The following is a 21224-nucleotide window of genomic DNA, read 5'->3' on the forward strand; positions in this document are numbered from 1 at the left end:
ACTAGAAAATACTCATTACAAAGGACTAGGGACCAAATTACATAGTCACTTGTATTCTAAGGAAACATTAAGTGTCTTTGTCACGCCTTTAGGGATATAGGAGATCCAAAGGTCAAGCAAGATTAAGGACAGAAACAGAATTTGAAAAAAGAACCCTTTACTTAGGTGGATCTTGATTAAATATTGAGATCTTGGCACTTCAAACGTAAACACTGATATGATACTCCCACTGGCCTCACTGACCCAGAATATTCACATTCTAGCTATGAATAAAGATATAAAGATAAGCGTGTTGAAAAGTGGGAAAAAAAAAGACATGGTACTCATTTAAAAGTGTCATTACTATACTTATAAATTAGTGTAATTTCCCTGATCACCATGCATGGACTTTAATAAATAATGAACACAGGACTTCAAGTAATAATTAACAAAATAATCTATTGGTTGCTAGAGATAACTTCAACCTTTGAGTTCATTTGGCTTGCTTTCTCAAAAATCAATGCACTCATATGATTTTTGAGATTGTCTAGTGATATGACTTGAAGAATCTGAAGCATTCTTTAGTTGAGGAGCACTCAACTGTCATAGGGTGTGAAAATGATACGGAATGACCCATATCCTTACATAATTCCCTCCTCTTAAAAATAGTCAGAAACTGTGAATAAAATGGGATATCACTCCTATGATTATGTGACATTATATGGCAAAGATGGAAGGATTTTGTAGATAGAATTAAGACCCATAATTCGTTGACTTTGAGTTAAGCAAAAGGGAGATTATCTTGGATGGATCTGGCCTAATTGCATTTGAAAACGGACTAGAGAGTAGAGCCTTCCCTGAGTTCAGAGAGATCCTGCTATTGGTCTTGAAGAAATTGCCACATGAGAGGGGGACATGTGGCAAGGCCCTGAAGATGGCCTCTAGATGCTGACAGTGGCTCTCAAATGACAAGAAAATGGGACTATAAGTCCTGCAACCATAAGGAACTGAAATCTGACAACAACTTGATCATGGAGCTTCTGAGCTCCATGAAGGAACACAGGCTCCTTGATGCTTTGATTGATTGCAGCCTGTGAGACCCTGAGCAAAGGATCCAAAAGCTCTACCTGGACTCCTGACACATGGAAACTGAGATAAGATGTGTATTTTGATTTAAGCTGCTAAATTTCTGGTGATTTGTTACATGGCAATAGAAAACTAATACATTGAAATTAATCAGTTAGCTAGGTGGTGAGCATTTATTAAATGACTACTTAGTGTATCATTTGTTCCATCTATATTTAGAGATCTCTGGGAAAGATCAGTTTAGTATTCTGGGTTTTATTCAGAAAGTGGGCAAAAGACCCTGAGGATTGATAATGACCAATGGCTGGCACTTTACCTGGGCAAGGCCATGAGACAGTGTTTTATGTCCTTTGAGGATTTTATTTTCTATTCAGCAAGCAATGGGAAAAACTGAAATAATTTGATCAGATATACTTTTAAAATATTCTGTATGAAAATATGGAAGATTGTTGGGAGGAAAAAGGCAAGACTGAAGTAAGGGGACCAGTTATGAAGCTTACCTCATAGTCTAAGCAAGAAAAAATTATGATTTGATCTAAGGCAGTAGCAATAATGATGGGGATGGAGAAGAGATAATGGAATAATTGGAGAGATATTTAAGAAGTGAAATTGGCAGGGTTCGGTATCTATATGTTGGGCAGAGAGTTTGAAGATGAAGTAGGTTTTTGGCTCTGCTGGATCCTAGTAAGTGGAATCAAGATAGTGTGAGAAGTTGGGCTGTAGGGCTGGAGGAAAGAAGAGGATATGCCATTTAGCTTAGGATATATTTCATTTCAGTTGTGTTGAGATCTTGTAGACAGTTTGACGTATTGTACCTGTACTATTAGAGAAGGGTCTGACATAGGAAGGTTTAGGAGTCATCAGGTTTCTGTTTAGTTGAGGCCGTGGATGTAGAGTAAATCACCGTGAAAGCATGTTTAGAGTAAAGAAAGAAAGGGCATGAAGAAAAATTCTGGAGTGTACCAACATTCAATAGAACGTAGCATAAATGTAGCTGAAAATATACTCCAGTAGCAGCCATGAAAAATGCCTAAGGGTTATGACAAAGAAGTCAAAAAAGAGACAATTCTAAAATGAGAGGTGAGGGTTTGATTAAAGTAAGAACTAAAGGGGGTCTATTGATTTGGATTTTAAAGGTTATGATTGGCATTTTTAGTTTTATTTCTAGCCACCACTATTCTTTACAGCATTAGTACCCTGATTTTGCTTTGAGGGACTTTCCCTGTCCCACTTCTATTTTGTGTCCTTTGGGTAAAGCTGGCTCAACCCCAGGATCCAGGGGTGAAGTATGTGACCAAAACCAAGTTAATGACACATTATAGACTCCTGGTCTCAGTGATTGTTCAGGGAAGTCACACAACATGAGTCAGCTAATCAAGGCCAATGGGATAACATTTGCTAGACATTTTTTCCACTATCAGAAAAGCAGATTTGCTCTTTCTGATTAGATGTGAATAAGAGGAGATGTAGGAGCTGGAATTACTTCTGCCATTTTGTGACCATGGTTATCCTGGGAATGGAGCCAATGCTGAGAGCAAACACTGAGAAAGCCAATTTGAAAAATGGTGGGAAGTCCCAACCAGGTTGCATTGTTTGAGGCCTGGAACAAACCAGCTTTAAGCAGGCTCAACCCTTTATGCTTTAGTTACATGATCTAATATATTCCTTTTGAACATTAAGCCAGTTTGAGTTGTTTTTCTCTGGCAGTTGGACCAAAGCAGAGGTGTTGGCTCCCTTAAATCAGCACACTTTTAATATGCTGCTTTTAGATTTCTCTAAGGAAATTCCTTTTATTTACTCATTTGAGAAATAAGGATTGTCTACCATGTACCATACACTTTTCTAGGCACTACAGATATGGGACACAACAGTAAATTAGAGGGCCAGGTCTTTGTTCCCCTGGAACATGCATGTTAGTGGGTGATACAGAAATCAAAGTAAGTAAACACATAGATAATATAATTAAAATAATAATAGGTGATAAAGAAAATATTTATGAATTAGGAGAGTAATTATGTTTTTGTTTTCAGTTGGAAAGACAGCAAACATTTTATCACAGAAACAGAAGGGTTGAAATTCAATCAACAATCCCATAATCTCTCAAGAAAGGTCTCTGCCTTAACCCTTCCTATCCCACACTCCAAGGAAAATTTGAAGTGACATTAGAGTTGCTCTTTGAGAATCTCAGACCTAGGGGTTTTGAGCTTTTAAATATTTGTTAACTATGTAATATGAATTGCATCTGAAGAAAAAGCATCTAAAGGACTTGGTTGAGGCCATTCTGGGTTCTTTGATCTTAAATGGTGAATAAAATATTAATCTTAAAAAGACGACCTGAATTGGACAGACTTCGGAATGAAATGCTCTGTGAAAGGTGAATATTCAATCACAGGCTTCAGTTGTTGCTTTTGAAAGCGTTTCTTTAAAGCTGGGTTAAAGAGAATGGCCAGCTATAGGCTTATAGGAAAAAGGGCTGTTTTGGCAAGGGAACAGACCCTAAACTGGGCGCCTTTCATCTGTTTTTAAAATTAAACCGAGGTTCAGCAGATACCTTGAGGAAAGATACTAAATTGCAGATTTTGCAGTTTTGGTCTCCCTGCAATTTCTGAATGTTGCTAGTGAGAGGCTGAGAAGGCCCTTAAAAGCCTTTGTGCTTGGCACCTGCAGAAATCTAATTTCTGATGAATAGGGCCCTAATTGGGTCAATTATTCTATTATATTACACAAGAGTACTTCAAACTGCTGCTTCAGTAAAGAGAGGCGCTTTAGTCTCACTGATGTTCTCCAGTTTGAACATAACTCAGAATCCTGCATTTAACTTTTCCTTCCCCATTGTCAATTTTGCCCATAACTCAGAATCCTGCATTTAACTTTTCCTTCCCCATTGTCAATTTTGCCCATCCAATCTGAGTTTCTTATATACTGCTGGATTAAAATGAGACCAAGTTTTAACCTTCTGAGACTGAGGGTAAGATTACAAAGGAGAACGTTTCTGACTCCTTTAAAAATGTTTTCTTAAACATTTGCAAACATGTGAGACAACTCTTTCAGTGCATCTTATTCAAAGGGTACATTCTTTTGATTAATTATTATCTTTTAGGAAGGAATAGCAGAGAGGAGGAAAGAGGAGTTTGCATTTCATTTTTGGATTATATTATAAGTTTGCGCACATGTAAGGCTCCAATTTCAAGTTTATTTCCATATTATTCCTAAGGATTGCACCAGTTATAATAGCATATGAGTTAGAAAGAAAAATGGATTTTGGAATCTGATAAATGATGGCGTTTATAGTGTCACTATTTCAATTTCTTAGACATTTTCTTTATACTAAATATCCTAAATTAGGAAACTAAATATCCTAATTTGTAACTTGTAACAGAAACTTCTCTAATTAGAGTAAATGCTTTTACTCATGAGTTATCTGCTGTGCATATTTCACTTGGTAGAAGATGGAATTATGGCATTAAAGGCTGTGTGTGAAAACTACACTATGAAGAAACTTGCAGCCAGGGAAGAAGCTTGTGCTTGGGTTTTAGTGAAGCAGAGAAGGTATTGTCTTGGCTTTTGTGAAAGGCTTACAGGTACCAATTCTACATCTTTCCTTAGGTATACATGATGCTTTCTCACATACACCCGACACTGAAATTGATTGTCTCTACTTACTCTGAAAACTGTAACTCTAACAAATGAACATGGATTGATTGATTTTTTTGGTAATTCAGAGGAAATACAAATTATTATGCAAATTATTTTCCTGGTTCCTTTCAAAAGGGATTTGAAAGATGATATATGATTAATGCTTTATGGGAATTCTTTATGGATTAATTTCCATCATAGAGGCAGGAATATTTGGTTAACTTTTCTTCCTCAAAGAAATTTTGTAAGTTAATTTTTTAATATGTCTGTTCCATTGATTTTAATTAAAAATTAAGGAAAATAGGGTGGGTTACAGTGGCTTAGCAGGCAGAGTTCTTGCCTGCCATGCTTGAGGCCCCAGGTTCAATTCTTGATGCCTGCCCATGCAAAAAAATATATATATATATATTAAAGAAAATATCCCTAATAGTATACTTTTGAAATTTTCTCATTAACAATTGACCCCTTTTTCCCTCAAGTAAAATAATATTTTGCTGTTTTTTGGCCTCCCATTATTTTGTGTGATTCCTTGCCATTTCTATTACTATTTATTTTTATACTTCCTACAAAACATTAGATTTTCAGAGAAATCTCATCTAATTGGTGCTGAATTTTAACAGAATATTTGGAAAAGATTCTCACATGTCTTTGGAATAAACAAATTCTAGGGATTATTTTTAATAACTATGTATAACAGTGTATGAGGTGCTCTACATAAAAAATCTCAATCATTTTTTCTTCTTGCTTTTGCATTTGCTTTTTTAAAAATAAGTCATTTTATTGAGATATATTTGCATACCCTCCATCTTTCCAAACTGTACAATCACAGAGTTATGCATTCATCACAAGAATCAAGTTTAGAAAATTTTCATTACTCTGAAAATTCTATACCACTTACTAGTCACCTCTCAATTCCTCTATCTTTCCCCAGCCCTAAATAACCACTAATATAATTCTGTCTTTATAGATGTATTTATATTTACATTTTATATAAACAGAGCCATACAAATTGTAGTACTTTGTATATGGTATCTTTCACTTTGCATAATTTTCTGAATTATTGTTATCTGTTTTTAGTTAAAGAGGTGGTAGGTCTCCAGAAAAGTGATGTAAAAAATACAACATAAACATAATCATATACCCCCTATTATTGATACTATGCATTAGTTTGGAACCTTTGTTGCAACTGATAAAAGAATGTTGAATTATTATCGTTAACCATAGTCCACAATTTACATTAGGTGTTTGTTTACCATGTACCATTCTATTGTTAATACCTTGTCATAGTGTCATATACTTGTAATTCATGAAAGACATTCTTTTATTTATATTATTAACCATAGGCCATCATGCACAACAGGGTTCACTGTGTTATACAATCCCATGTTTGATCTTTTAAATTTCTGTGTAGTATCATGCACAACCCCAAACTTCCCCTTTCAACCACATTCACAAAAATGTCAGCACTGTTAATTATACACACAATGTATCAGTTGTACATAGATGTAGGAATCTATTTCTGAACTCTCAATTCAATTCCATTGGTTAATATATCTAGCTTTATGGAAGTACCATGCTATTTGGACCACTATGGCTTTGTAATGTGTTTTTAAAGTTAGGAAGTGTGAGTCCTCCAAATTCGCTCTTTTCTTTCAAGATGTTGTCTATTTGGGGCCCGTTACCCTTCCAGATAAATCTGATAATTAGCTTTTCCATTTCTGCAAGGTAGTCTGTTGGAATTTTGCTTGGGATTGCATTGAATCTATAAATCAATGCGTGTAGAACTGACATCTTAATGATATTTAGTCTTCGGATCCATGAACACAGAATGCCCTTCCATTTATATAGAACTTCTTTGATTTCTTTTAGTAATGTATTATAATTTTATGTTTACAAATCCTTTACATACTTGGTTAGATTTAATTTTTTGAAATTTGGTTCTTTTAGTTGCTTTTGTAAATAGCATTTTTTTCTTGATTTCATCTTCAGATTGCTCATTATTGGTGCATGGAACACAACTCATTTTTGCCACTTGATCCTGCCACATTGTTGAACTTATTAGCTCTAGTAGCTTTTTTGTAGATTTTTTGGGATTTTCTATATATGGATCCATATCACCTTCTCTTTCTATTTTCATGCCTTTTATTTCTTTTTCTTGCCTAGCTCTAGCTAGAGCTTCTAACACAATGTTGTATAATGGTGGTGACAGTAGGCATTCTTGTTTTGTTATGGATCTTAGAGGGAAGGCTTTTATTCGTTCACCACTGAGTACAATGTTAGCTGTGGGCTTTTCATACGTGCCCTTTATCATATTGGGGAAGTTTCCTTCTATTCCTATCTTTCAAAGTGTTTTTATCAAGGAAGGATACTGGATTTGATCAAATGCCTTTTCTGCAGCAGTCGAGATGATCATGTGTTTTTTCCCCTTGGGTTTGTTAATGTGGTGCATTACCTTAATTGATGTTCTTGTGTTGAACCACCCTTGCATACCTGGAAAAAAAATCCCACTGGGTCATGGTGTATTATTCTTTTAATTTGCTATTGGATTCAATTTGAGAGTATTTGTTGAGGATTTCTGTATCTATATTCATTAGAGAAATTGGTCTGTAATTTTCTTTAGTATTTTTATCTGGCTTTGATGTTAGGGTGATGCTGGCATCATGGAATGCATTATGTAATGTTCTATCCTTTTCAATGGAAGAGTTTGGGCAGGAATGGTATTCATTCTTCTTGGAATGATTGGTAGAATTCACCTGTGAAGCCATCTGGACCTGGGCCTTTCTTTGTGGGAAGATTTTTGATGAGGCTGGCTCAGTACCCTTTACTTGTAATTGGTCTGTTGAGTTCTTCTATTTCATCTAGAGTCAGTAAAGGTTGTTTATGTGTTTCTAGGAATTTTTTCACTTTATCTAATTTGTCTAATTTGTTGGTATGCAGTTGTTCATAGTATCATTTTATGATCCTTTTATTTCTGTGGGGTCAGTAGTAATACCTGCACCTTCTCTTTTCTGATTTTATTTATTTATGTCTTCTTTCATTCTTTGTCAGTCACACTAAGGGTTTGCCAATTTTATTGATCTTCTCAAAGAACCAACTTTTGGTTTTGCTAATTCTTTCTATTGCTTTCTTATTCTTAATTTCATTTATTCCTGCTCTAATCTTTATTATTTCTTTACTTCTGCTTCCTTTGGGGTTAGTTTGATGTTCTTTTTGTAGTTACTCCAAGTTTGAAGTTAGGTCTTTGATTTAAACTCTTTCTTCTTTCTTCATGTGGGTGCTTAGGACTGTAAGTTTCACTTTCAGCACTGTGTTCACTGTATTCCATAAGTTTTGAGATGCACTCTTGTTTTCATTTGTCTCGAGAAATTTACTGATTTCTCTTGCAATTTCTTCTTTGATCCACTGTTTACATAATGTTATTCAGTGTTGTTACTCTAAAGTCAAAACTTACTTCAACCAGTATTATCCTTTGATTTTTGAGTGACATTTTTAATTTTTTCTGCTTTTACCCTTTTAGTTACCCTTACTGATAATTTTTCTGCACTCTCCTCCTAAACCCTCTCTCTTACCTTTTCCTTTCAGCCTGCAGAACTCCCTTTAGCATTTCTAGTAGGGGATGTTTCTTGTTAACAAACTCTCTCGGTTTCTGTTTATCTGTGAATATTTTAAACTCTCCCTCATTTTTGAAGGAAAGTTTTTGCCTGACAAAGAATTCTTAGCTGACAGCTTTTCTCTTTCAGTACCTTAAATGTATCATATCACTGCCTTCTCTTATCCATGATTTCTGATGAGCAATTAGCACTTGGTCTACTTAATCTTATTGCAATTCCCTTGTGTTGTAGCTTGCTAGCTGCTGGAATACAATATATCAAAAATGGAATGGCTTTTAAAAAGGGGAATTTAATAAGTTGCAAGTTAGAGTTCTAAGGCCTGTGAAAATGTCCCAACTAAATCAAAGCTATAGAAATGTCCAATCCAAGGCATCTAGAGAAAGATACCTTCGTTCAAGAAGGCCCACGATGTTCAGGATTTCTCTCCCAACTGGAAGGGCACATGGCAAGCATGGTGCTGTCTGCTACAGTTTTCTCTCCTGGCTTCTTGTATGACTCTTTCCTGGGGACATTTTCCTTCTTCATCTCCAAAGATCTCTGGCTGTGGGGGCTCTGTCTCTCTAGGTATCTCAAACCTTTTCCAAAATGCTTCCTCTTTTAAAGGATTCCAGTAAAGTAATCAAGACGCACCTGGAATGGGTGGAATCACATCTCCCTCTATTCAAAAGTTCATACTCACATTTCCATGGAGTTAACCTAATCAAGTTTCCAACCTACATTATTGAATAAGGATTAAGAGAAATGGTTGTTCTCACAAGATTGATTAAGATTAAAACATGGCTTTTCTAGAGTACATAATCCTTTCAAACCAGCACACCTTGTATATTCGTAATTGCTTTTCCCTTGCTGCTCTCAGGATTCTTTCTGTATATTTGGCTTTTGACATTCTGATTAATATGTGTCTCAGAGTAGTTCCATTGAGATCTATTTTGTTTGAAGTGTATTGCAATTTTTGGATGTGTGTTTTATGATTTTTGTAAGAATTGGGAAATTTTCAGCCATTATTATCCTCAAATATTCTTTCTGCCCCCTTTCCCTTCTCATCTCCTTTTGGAACACCCATCACATGTAGGTTTGTGCACGTCATGCTTTCATTCAAATCCCTGAGACATGGATACATTTTTTCTCTTCTTTTTTCTGTTCTTCTTTCTGTAAGATTTCAATTGTCATATGGTCTAATTTGCTGACTCTTTCTTCTGCTTGTTCATATATGCTGTTGTATGCCTCTAGCGTATTTTTAATCTGTTCTATTGTGACTTTCATTCCCCTAAATTCTTTTATGTTTCTTTTAACATTTTCAAATTCTACTTTATTGTCACCCAGTTTCTTCTTAATACCCTTTTTCTCTTTAGCCATATTTTCTTCTTCTCTTTGAATTGATTTAGGATATTATTTGAACATCTTTGATTAGTTGTTCAAAATTCTGTGTCTCCACTGAAGCTTTAATTAATTCCTTTTGCTGGTCTATATCTTTCTATTTCTTAATATGGCTTGTAATTTTGCTGATATGTAGATATCTGATTATCTTGATGAGTTTCTTCTAAAGGTCAGTTTCTCTCTCTTACACAGAGTTTTGTTGTTGATTGGCTTTGTGTTAAGACTGTTCTTTGACACTTGATTCAACTTATTTTAGAGCTTTAGTATTGCCTATGTTTAAGTGATCAGGTTTATTCAGTTCTTCTGTATCTGATTCTTGCCATGGATATGTGGTACAATTTTAAAGATTGTCCTGTTTGTGCAATTGTTTCACTCCTAGGAGAAAGCTTCCTTTTCTCTGTTCATGCTTGGAATCCTTTATTTGTTCTGTTTGCTTTTGTTTTGTTTCTTTCTTTTATTTTGTTTTTCATTGCCTCTAGCTGCTTTTATCTGGTGAGCAAATTCTGGGCAAAGTGTCAACCCAGAAAGCACTTTCCCAAGTCAGTATTTCCCTGAGGGACACACAAAGTGGGGGGTGCAGACCAGTTCCAAAGAACTGTGGGGAGATGGTGAAGAAAGAAACCAAAAAACTTTTTTGACAGTCTCTGGTGCTGTGCTTTCCTGGCCTGCCCAGAAGATAATGTTCTTCATTAAATTGTTCCCTACATCCCTAAGGAGGCCTTGTGTCTTTAAACCTCCACTGCCTTCACCATTTGGGGGTGTGGTTGAAACAATGGCCATGGCTGTCCTTGTCTGGGGCAGGCTGAAGCAGCAGTTTAGAGCCAGGACCCAACAATTAACAATTTTCCTATCAAAAACCATGAACAGTACTAGACTATGACCCCCTGCCCCCATTTTGGGGAGGAGGAATTCCATATCACTCTCTGTCTACCGCACCCAGCCAGGGACTGGCTCTGAGAAGGCTCATCTCGAGAGTGGAGTATGACAACTGGCAGCCACTGAGAAGTGAGTTACACACAGTTTGTACTACAGTTTCTCAGTCTCTTCATCTCACTCTTTCTCGTATGCTATGAGGTACTCCCCTGGCCTCTGGAGACCCAGAACAATGATTTCAAACAGTTTATGCCTGTCTACTAGTTGATTTTAGAGGTGTGTGTCCTTGAGCTTCCTACTCTTCCATCTTCTTTGGAAGTTCCCCTGGATTTGTCTTTAAAATATGTCTTTGAGATTAGAATTTTTTTGGTTCCAGACCTTCATGACATAGAGAGTGTGAAATTCCATACAGGTTTGTGTGCATCCATTCTCTGCTCCAATGATGGCTTTGAGGTTAGGATAAATCCAAAATCAATATCCCATGAGGGTGATGTTTTCTCCCAGAAGACTGTGGTATTCTGGCACTGGCTGCTGATCTTTGATTCTTGGCTTTTCTGTCACATGACAATGCACATGGCACCCTCTCCTAACCTCTCCTCTTTTGACTCTTAGAAAAAGACATTAACATTCCAGTTTAAAGATGAAACTGAGACCCAGGGAGACTAACTTAACTTGTTCAAATTCCCACAGTAAGCATGCCAATTTGTCTCAGTCCAAAGCCCTTTTCCTTTTCTCCATTCTGTTCAGCTTTAGTCCTTAAGGAACTCTTTGGGATTATAACTGCTTGTAGAATCACACTTTTGTAACATCAAAAAGGTCTTCGGATTCTGCTAAAGAATGTTCCTTTGAATATTCATTCTCACAAACTGACTAGCATTGGCCTAAAGATGAACTTTTTTCTTACTGTTTTTTAAGCTTAAACTTCAATGTAATGCTGTTCCCAGAATAAGTGGTACATATATGGCTTTGATCATCAAATATGTTTCTTTGAAGATTTAAAGTAAGAAAAGGGATGCTTCCTTTAGGCAAAGAACTTTTTCCCACGCTCTGGAAATATCTGTGCAGGTTAGGACAAACATACTATAAGCCATATTTGGACTTCTACAGCATACATAAAATGCTTCCCTTGCTTAATCATCTCTCTCCTGCCTTTAATACTCATTCATTCATGCATGCATTCATTCATTAAGTCAGTCTGTCTGTCAGTCATCTATGTGAGTAGAAAGTCTTTGACTTCAGGGAGTTCTTCATCTGTCAGATGAGACCAGATTTGCACAAAAATAGTTTTAACACAAGCTGTAAAAAGCAACACAGGAGGCAAAACAAGAGTGAGGTGAAATACAAGAAGCTGGAGAAAGTATCCCAGTAAAGGTACCCTACAATCATTTTTTACCATAAAGTGCATGAAGTCAGGGACGTTATCTGCTTGTTCACCACTATGTTTCCTGTCTACAGTATGGTGCCTGAACCATAAGACATATACTACATAGAATTAGCTAAATGCATAAGTAATTTATTATGTCCACCCATAAGTCTAGGAAAGTGTATGGGTACACTCTCATCCAAAATATATTTTAAATCAATTACTCGTATACACAAAGTGCAGACTGTGTTGCAAAACATCTCCTTCCTTCCTTCCCTTTTTAAGATCCCAGTAGTTATACAGAGTCCATCTTGGATAAACATCCTTGAGTCTTCTTCACACTCTGAGATATCTTTCTCCTCTTTCCTAAGAGTGTTGGGCTTTTTTTCTGTCTCTCCAATTCCCTCCTACAAAACAGAGAGACAGAGGTATCAGATACTTGAGCCCAACCATCAGCCTAAGGAAACTTTAAATCTATTCCATTCTCCAGAATAAAACATCCTTAAAGATAAGTCAAACTTTCTCCTGCCTATTATTCTCTGCCTTCAAAGCATAAGTGTAAAGTTTTTGTTACTGCTTCACTTTGTGTTAATGAGATCTTCACTTAGGATAGGAGGAAGGAAGGCATAAGAGGGTATGAATGTGGATAGGGTATGTGAGGGGTAGGGAGGCACAACTTGTCCTGATTTACTTGAATGAATGAATGAACAGTGGTTGTAGGTCTCTGGCAGAGTAGAAGGGAAAGATTCTTGGAGAAGAGAATTGCATATGCAGAGGTAGGAGGTTTGAGCACATAAGGCATGTTTGATGAAGCACACAATAATTCTCCTGGTGTCTCTGGTAGGCATAGTAATTCACAATGATTTACCTATAAGAAGAGCCTCCTCCTTTCCATCTGCAGAAAACGCCTTCATGCCCTTCCCCAAATCCTTTCCAACCAACTATGAGTTCCCCTGCAGCTGCAGAAAACCATTCGGATAGGATCTAACAGCTTCCACTTTAAGTACCCCATGTCTGAATGCTTTCTCAGGGGCCAGAGGAACTTTTTCTGCCCAAACTCAGGCAACTGAAAAAGGATGGGGTGGAGAGAGGAGCAGAGGGTTGGAGGACACAAGACAGAAGTTAGTAGCTAAGTTTCCCATCTTCCATTTGTGGTCAAACAGTTCCAAAGACTCTTTCATTTAATCCCTCAGAGTAAAGCCCTGAATGCCCATGGCAGCAACATGGTCATAAACACATACTTTCCTTGCTTACTTCCCCATCCCGATATCACAAGCAGGGTTCTTTCCACTGAGGGGCTGACAGACCCAGCACTACAAAGGAAAAACATGTCTCTCAGTGTGAAAGTGACTTATTACAAGTGCACTCTGATAGGAACTGTAGGAATCTTCCCCAAACCATTTCAAACTGGGGATGTGAGTTAGGGTTGTTATAGGCAGAACAAAGTGGGTCGGGGTAAAATACTAAGTAATGTCCATACGATTCATTCTTGTCAGGTCAGCAATGACACTGAGTCTTTGTGAAGGGGACATGAACAATTTCCCAATCCTGGGTTGTCTCGACCATGTCTTGTTGTTCCAATGCCAGTTATTAGCTTTAGGTATTGATATGCAAGCTCTTGCATGCAGCATCTTCATAACTCTTTTCAAACTTTTGTCTTCTGAGGAGGAAGTCACTGATTCACTGGGCCTCAGGGTGTTCTTGATGTTATTCTGTTATCTTATTCCTATTAAGCACAACTGAGAAAGTCTGATTAATTTCCAGGGATCTAAATATAAAGAGTAGATCACTAAGCTCAGCTAGGGTAAACATATTTTCCAACTATAAATTCCCCCCTGTTTTGGTTACCTAAGCTGTCAAAATACAATAAGGCAGAAATGGAAAGGGTTTTAAAAAGGATATTTAATAAGCTGCAAGTTTATAGTTCTAAGGCCATAAAAATGTCAAAATTAAGACATCCAGGGAAAGATACCTTGACTCAAGAAAGGCCAATGGGTTCAGAACACCTCTATCGGCTGGAAAGGCATTTGGCTTAGATCTTTGGCTTCTCATTTCAAGCAGCTTCCCCGGGGCCATTTTCCTTCTATATCTCCAACAGTCTCTGGCTGTGTGGACTCTGAAGCTTATTCCAAATGGTTCCTTCTTAGAGGACTCCAGTGAGCAACTCTCCCTTGAATGGGTGGAGACACATCTCCATAGAAATGATCTAATCAAAAGGTCCCATACAGCAATGTTTAAAGACGATTAAAGAACATGGCTTTTCTGGGATGCACAACAGGTTCAAACCAGCACGTTTCACCCTCTGGACCCCCAAAAGACAAATTCTTTCCATAAAGAAAATACATTCATTCCAAATAAATACATTCATTAAACCATTTCAGTAAAATACAAAACAAATGAAAACTGGTAAAAAAAAATCTCATCAAATTCAGTTATAGGTATGATCTATCCTAAGGCAAAAATTTTCTCTGGCTCTGGACCTGTGAAACTCAGAACAAGTTAACTGCTGCCAATATACGAAGGAAGGACAGTCATAGGATACATGTTTCTATTGCCATAGGGAGAAATCCAAAGGTCAAAAGTCTCAAACAGTTCCTAAAACCAACAGAGCAAATTTCATTAAATTTCAAATTCTGAGAATCATTTGTCCTTGGGCCATAAGAAAGTAGCAATCCCACCCTTTCCATAGGCCTATGCAGTGACCTTGCTCTCTCTGAATACTGGGGTGAGGATTGCAACACTGGGGCTCATTGGGTGACCACCTTTTTCTAGCTCCACCTTCTCCAGACAGGTTCTGTACCATCTCCCGGGCACATGTTCAACCCCTTCAGAACAGTGGGGTGACAGTCATGCTCTCCCCAATCCCTGATTGATGGGCCTGGGGCAATGAAACTCTTGCTAAGCATCGAGGCAGAAAGCCCACTCTCTGCCTCTAAGGCAAACTCACCCTCTTTGCGTGCATGAGTGGATCTACTATTCTCCTGGCCTGAAATTTCCTGGCTCCAGACCTTAGCTTCCATGGTTCTTCCTTTGAAATTATTTTTTCTTCAATTTGTCCCCTTTCTGTCCCATTTAATCCAGACAGGCAGTGGTTCCATTCATATAGATCTCACAAGAAATTTGTTGGTTTTCTATGTAGTGTACTGAGATCATACCCAACAGGGCTTTCCACAAATCTTTCCTGGATAACTCCATTTCCAATTCTGGCTTTTTCTGAAATGGCTGACTGCTTCCATATTTGGTTAAATTCTTACATGAGACACTATTCTCTGGTATCTACCTTTCTGGAAGCCCAGAATTTTCCAGACCATCAGTATCTGTTTTTCTTGTGCCCAAAAATTCAATTCTTAGCATAAGAATTTCCTGTCACTTATCATTATAAGCTGTAAGGAGAAACCAGGCTACATTTTCCACATTTAGTTTGGAAATTTCCTCAGCTAAGTATCCTGCATTCTCATCTTTCAATTCTAACTTCCATCCAATAGCAGTACTCAATTTTGTCAAATTATCTGCCATTTTAAAACAGGGGTCGCCTTCCTTCCAGTTTGCAATGACACAATCCTCATTTCTGTTTGAAGCCTCATCCGAGATATCTTTAGAATCCACATTTCTACTAATAGTCTCTTCAAAACATTCTAGGTCTTCTCTATCAAGAGCCTCACACTCTTCCAGAATTTCCCCCTTATGCACTAAAAAGCCATTACGATGTGTTTTGTATTTGCAATTCAGCAGCACCCCATCTCTCTGGTACCACAATCTGTTTTGGTTTCTTAAGCTGCCAGAATGCGATATACCAGAAATGGAAAGGCTTTTAAAATGGGAATTTATTAAGTTGCAAATTTCTAAGGCTATAAAAGGCCCAGACTAAGTCATCCATGGAAAAATACCTTGACTCAAGAAAGGCCAATGGGTCCAGAACATCTCCATCAGCTGGAAAGGCATTTTGGTTGGCATCTGTTGGGGTCTTTGGCTTTTAGTTTCAAACAGCTTCCCTTTTCCTTCTGTATCTCCAAAGGTCTCTGGCTGTGTGGGCTCTGAAGCTTTTTTCATAATGGTTTCATTTTAAAGGACCCCAGTAAGCAACTCCACCTTGAATGGGTGGAGACATATTTCCATGGAGATTACTTAATCAAAAAGATCCCACCCAGCAATATTGAAAGAAGATTAGTGAACATGGCTCATCTGGAGTATACAACAATTTCAAACAGGCATACCCCCATTGCATTTTTACTTTTCTTATTTTAAGGAGACATATTTTGTGTGCATTCCTCATATATGAGGAAAATCAGTTAAAGCCTTATCTTTTGTAGTTATGTCCTGCTGTTCATGGATGCAGAAAACTTTTATCATTTTGAAGGATGCTTTAGACATAAACTTACAAAGACAATATAGGTGACAAGAAAACAAGTATATGGCAAGCAAAATAAAGACAGTATTTAAGAGAGTTGTTTTTATCTCATCAGCAAGTTCATTAACTACTTTGAAAATGAGCTTTCTGTTAAGATTTTTAACATGTTCAATATTGCTTTGCATATGACCTAGTAAAGAGGAGGTGTTATATTCGTAGGTACAGCACTTAATACCAATCACTGCAGTGGTTTTTCTTTGAAATGCAGTGGGTGTTAAGCTTATTATGCTATACATGGCATCTCCACGTAGGAGCAAGCCTTAGTGCCAATTGTGTCTTTTTAGGTTCTAATCTGTATTTCTGACAATCATAGCTCCAGGAGGTATGTTCTTTGTGCAGTTGTTGTAGTGCAGCATTGTTAGTCTTCTAGGAAACAGAACAGGGGGCTCCAGGTCTCTATCAGCCTATTTCATAGCACCCTCTGGCACTATGCATCAGAGCTAATCTGGAGGCAGTGTCCACTAAAGAACTAAATTAAGCAACTGAGTTTTTTCCAGCAGGCAGAACTACAGGTATCTATCTGTATTAGCAAGGTGTTTTTGGTAACCAGGTCCCATCTACTTCTGGAGCATGTCCAGGTGATGTGGCTGATACTTGTATAGTTTTAGGGGCTGCAGAAATGGTTCTAGTCAATAACTCAAATGGAGAGACAGTGTGTACCAGGCTAGGAGCCTGATTTAAACATGCAAGTTCAAACAGAGGTTCAATTACTTTTTCATGTTTGTACTAGAAAACAGAAAACTATGACTAGCAGCATTATTGTTGTCTAATATGCAGATCAGTAACAAAAAAAAGAAGGTCAGAACATCTTTAAATTTTTATAACATTTTCTAAATATTTATATGCAATTTATAATGTACTAAATGAACTTAACTGTTTTTAGCACTTCTGTTTCACAAGGTGAAAGAATAAAATTTGTGCAACTATTTGGAATAAAAAGATATCTTTCAGGGTTTGACCTTGAGAAAACAAAATATTAAAAGTTGTCAGGTTTGAAACATTATTTAGTTCCTTATTAACTAAAGCTAAGGAAAAGACTTAGTTCTTTTAAATTGAGACTTGTTTTGCTTAACCAAGGACATGATAAAGTCAACATAAAGTACAAGAAGTTATTTTGATAAAACAGACTTTTTTGCTTTTTACACTGCTTACTTAAAATAAAAAAAAACTTGTATAACTTTTGATTATAAACAGACTAATAACCCAAGAAAACTTGTTTCTTTAGCAGAAAAAGCCAAAATTTAGTCTTGCATCAGTATATTATTTGATACTAAAACTTTAAAAAATTTTATAGATAGACTCACCAAATCTTTCATTACTTTGATCATAATTTCCTTTTCTGTGAACCTTCTGTGACTTACTATATCTATTCAGGTTTTGTCCTGCATTTTTTTCTTTCTCATTTCTGTAACAACCAGTCATTTAGGGCAAAATTGCTCTCTTTTTCCTCTTAATAGAAAAACATCCTTTATATCCTACATACTTAAGTTACCAAAATAATCTTGGAAACTGTCTTCAAGCAAACATTTCACAACGTACAATTACCAACAAAATCAAGCTTGTCAGAATTATGTTATATTTAAAACACTTTAGCCAATGCATTTTTGAAACAGTACTTTATAATCATTTAACAGGAATTAAAAGCACAAGTATATATTGCTTTGTTCTAAAAGATTTGCACTTTTTCAAAGTTTCATGATTATTATATGATTTTTTTAAAAGTTTGAACATAAGGCATCTCATCTCATTTGTGATTTCTTTTACAAAACAAATCTAATTATAAGATGGTATTGAAATTTAAAGTTTCCTTTTTAGGCTAATTTTCACTGTTGTCTAATTTATACCATGGTCAGGCAGCATTACAAAGAAAATTAATTCCTTTTTTTTTTTTAAAAAAGGGATCCTCTCCAAATTTAGATGAATTATTCAAAATACAACCCAAAGGAGACATAGCCACTACATCCTGAGAGTTCCCCATGGCTAGGCAACACTAACAAAAAATCACGAAGACAAAACATCAAGACAGGCGTTTTTCAAAGTCAACAGAGTTTCAAACTTAAAAGCAAAGAAACACCATGAAGCCAAGACATACAAACGAGGAGCTTCTTAAAGTCAATAGGTTTTCCAAATTAAAAGCAAAAAGAAAAACCATGAAGACAAAACATGCAAACAAGGAGCTCCACAATACCAAACAACTTGCCCAATTCAAAGATACAAACTTCAAATCCAACAGGGAGCCACAAATCTGGGGTCATGGATGGTAGAGCTCAAACCCACAGAATCCACATTTATGAACCCAGGCCAATTCAGTAGTCTGCTCCTTATGAGCAGGCCAACACACTGAGTCAACATAGATTAAAAGAGAAAATTATACACTTAACTAGAACAGGGAAAGTCTTAACTTTAAAATCACTATCACACAAATACATCTAATGTCCGTCCAAGGCAGAAGCCTTGCCCTGAACCCCAGCCTCGGTCCTCCAGGGAAATCCCTACAGCTGCGGGGCATGGAGCTAGAGGATCCCGGGAGCTGCCACAGCTGACAGTACAAGATCAGGGCTGCATCTCAGAGCAGCATGTCGGTTTGGGTGGAGTTAACAAATTGTTACTGTAGCATGGTGCTTTTTCCCAAAGGGGCCCACCTGATCCGGCACTGCAAAGGAGGAAAATGTCTCTCAGTGTGAAGGTGATCTATTACAAGTAGGAACTGTAGGAATCTTCCCTAAAGCAGTTCAAAATGGGGCCATGAGTTAGGGTTTTTATAGGCAGAATAAAATGGGTAGGGGTCAAAAACTATGTCATGTCCATATGAGTCATTCTTGTGAGGTCAGTGATGACATTGAATCTTTGTGAGGAAGACACAAGTAGTTTCTCAGTCCCATGTTGTCTCAACCACATCTTGTTCCAGTGTTAGTGATTAGCTTTAGATTCTGATGTGCAAGCTCTTATGTGCAGGGTCTTCATAACTCTTCTCAAACTTTTGTCTTTTGAGGAAGAAGTCACTGATTCACTGGATCACAGGGTGTTCTCGGTGCTATTCCATTATCTTATTCCTGTAAGCAGAACTGAGAAAGTCTGGTGAATGTCCTGGGAGCTGAGTAGAAGTCGTAGCTCAGCTAGGGGAAGTATATATTCCAACTATCAATCCCTCAAGTGTATTCTGAAGTTGAATTCTTCCTCAGCATCTGCTTTGCAGGAACTTAAGCTATGACACTGTCCTTAAAAGTATCTCTATATTTTCCCAGGCTTTGCTTTACTCTTTCTTTTCCAAAGAGAGAAAGAGAGAGACAATATTCATTCTTTTTCCAAAATCAGTCCTTTTGCTGTTCTTTGTGTTTTTTGTCCCTCCTTCTATTTCTAAGCATCACCAACATTATGGTCATCCTTTTCCTTGCTAAATCTTTAATCTCCTTTTTGTCACTCTTTTTTTTTATTAGCTTGCAAGAAACTTGAGCCATTACTAAACAAGAGAAGCAAAAAGAAAGTATACAACCCTAAAACTCTACTTTCTTTGATCCCAACTGTCCCAAAGGCTTCTCTTCTATCCATCCCTTCTTTTTGTATCTTGAAGGAACAGTCTACACACTCTGTCTGAAATTTTCACCACCAATTCACTTTTTGATCCATAACAATCTGATAGTCTCTGTAACAAGTAGAATACATTTTTTGAAAAGTTTCCAGTAACTGCCAAAGTGACAAATCTAATAATATCCTCTCAGACTTTATCTCATGTATTTTCTTGGTGTCATGTGATATTTCTGAACATTCTTTTTTCCTCAACTGCCCCTTATCTTTCTTGGTGTTTTCCTTCCTCTCATTTCTTCCAATAATCTCTACTTAGTGATTTCAGTCCCTCCTATATTTTTATCCTAATATTAATGCCAGGAATGACTTTTCTTTATGAAAATTAAGTTCCTTAAATCAATTTGCCTGAAACATAACTTTTTATCTTCATTCCAAACCAAAAACTGGTTTATGCTCATGTTTTTCTGCTATTAGTTAGTAACGTCACTCTCAACTGTGCTCACCAAACTAGCTACTTTTGGAAGCTTATTTCTATATCTATTCCACTTATTCATCACATCCAAATGGCTACCAATTCTCATCACTTCGCATGTGAAATAACTGCTTGAATCCATCTCCTCCATCACAGCTCTGCTCTAAATTTACTTACCGCTTGTCTGGGCTAGACTCTTAATTGTTTTTTCTGCTTCCAGTCTATTCCCCTCCAATTATTTTCTATAGTGTGCTGAACATTACTGATGCTAGTAAATAAATATCACATAAATATGATCTGCCTGTAGTTATTTTACCAAATATACCATGATTTTTCACAGCTCTACACTTTTTCTGTGTCCATGTTTTCCTTTCTTTCTGTAACATAATGAGTTTTGAGAGCATTTTGATACTGCATTTGAAATCAGCTACTTCTCTCCTGATTGCCAAATTGCCAAATTGTCTAGGGCTTTGAAATGCTCATTCTTAGAAAAAAAAAATGTGTTTTTTTGGTATTGGATTTTCCAATTTGATTTGCTAATTAGTTTACTTTTAACTTTTTCTGTCCAATATTGTAATAGGCAGAGAAGGATGACCTTTAAGTTGTATGTCAGATGTTTTAGGAGGTGAAATTCAGGTTGAGTTGCTGATAACTCCCTCATTTACTGTTGGGGAGTTAGCCCAAGCCTCCTGACAGTAGTAAGGGCAGAGAGGACCTTCTAAGCAGTATACTTCCTGGGTGGCTATGGGCCCAGTCCTCTGACTTTTTCTGTTGAGTAGTTTCCTCCAGGCAGAGATGTAGACTAGCAAATGAAGCCATAGAGATCATTTTGATGTAGAGTTTCTTGATTTACTACCACATTGTCAGAATCAGCAGGGAAATACACAAGTTACT

General features: G+C 36.9%; 1 long non-coding RNA gene across 1 annotated transcript in view; it reads left to right on the forward strand.

Annotated features, from left to right (window-relative positions):
* LOC143686061 (uncharacterized) overlaps positions 1 to 19449 on the forward strand; it is an 86081-nt gene extending 66632 nt beyond the window's left edge. The window contains exon 4 of the long non-coding RNA XR_013176871.1: positions 19330 to 19449. This is a non-coding gene — a long non-coding RNA (uncharacterized LOC143686061). The remainder of the gene's footprint in view (positions 1 to 19329) is intronic.
* Positions 19450 to 21224: the final 1775 nt, after the last annotated feature.

This window comes from Tamandua tetradactyla, chromosome 1 (assembly GCF_023851605.1).
Source record: "Tamandua tetradactyla isolate mTamTet1 chromosome 1, mTamTet1.pri, whole genome shotgun sequence".
Taxonomy (NCBI): domain Eukaryota; kingdom Metazoa; phylum Chordata; class Mammalia; order Pilosa; family Myrmecophagidae; genus Tamandua; species Tamandua tetradactyla.